The sequence below is a fragment of the Dipodomys ordii genome, unplaced genomic scaffold (genome assembly GCF_000151885.1).
Source record: "Dipodomys ordii isolate 6190 unplaced genomic scaffold, Dord_2.0 Scaffold59, whole genome shotgun sequence".
Classification (NCBI taxonomy): domain Eukaryota; kingdom Metazoa; phylum Chordata; class Mammalia; order Rodentia; family Heteromyidae; genus Dipodomys; species Dipodomys ordii.
In genome coordinates this window covers 11,915,567-11,916,562 of record NW_012267275.1, presented here as the reverse complement: position 1 = coordinate 11,916,562, position 996 = coordinate 11,915,567, and positions in this window count along the sequence as shown.

Genomic DNA, 996 nt, shown 5'->3' with positions numbered 1-996 from the left:
TAACTAGCTTCTTTCAATAATTATTGTTCACATCAGTGCAATACAATTTCTTAATAACTGGAAGTCAGTGGAGCCTTGACAATAAGGTAGTGATAATGAAAGAGTGACTGTATAGCCAAACACTTCAGGTTCAACATCAGTCTTTATAGCGGGGGGAAATTAAATGTTCTCCATTAGAGATTTTTCATTTGTGAAATGTATATTATTTACATATTTTATATTATTTATATATTTTATATTTTTTACATATTTAATGTTGAGAGTGACAATCTTAAGAATAAACTTTAAAAAATAATGTTGCCCAGTACAGAGTCATATCTAAGTGTAAGCACTACCATTATTCTGTTATAGCAAATCTTGATGTCTCTTTTTCTAAATGTTTCTTTTTTTTATTATTTAATCTTTCACAAAAGGGTTGGCCCTAATTCTTTATTTTTATATTTTTTTATTTAAATTTTATTGTGTGAATACCATGCATAGGAGTTACAGTTACATGGGCAAGATAACGAGTATATTTCTTATCAAGCATTGTTGCCTCCTCTTTGTTTCCCCTTCCCATCCCTTCCCATACACTCCCTCCTCCCCCCACCGGATCCTCCCCCCCACTCCCCACTAAAGTAGTAAAGCTCGTTTTTTGATATAATGACTTGTACATCTCATTGTTGCAGTGGATCCACCTGTATCCCTAGTTAAATGATTTGTTTTTTTCCTTCCCCACAAATTATACCAACATCAAAATCAGTGAAAGCATGGGGAGGGACATAGAAAGCAACATAGAAATAATCTCATAAATATGTTAGAAATAATCGCATGAAAGGAAAAAAAACATTTGATTAATTATCTTGGGGTTCATTCCCTAACATCAACTTATCTGACCTTTTCTGCTTGACTCAGACATTTACTAGTTATTGCAAATAAGGGAAATCATGGGGCCAATGTTTCTTTGGGCCTGGCTTACTTCACTTAACAATTTTTTCCAAGTCTTTCCATTTCCTA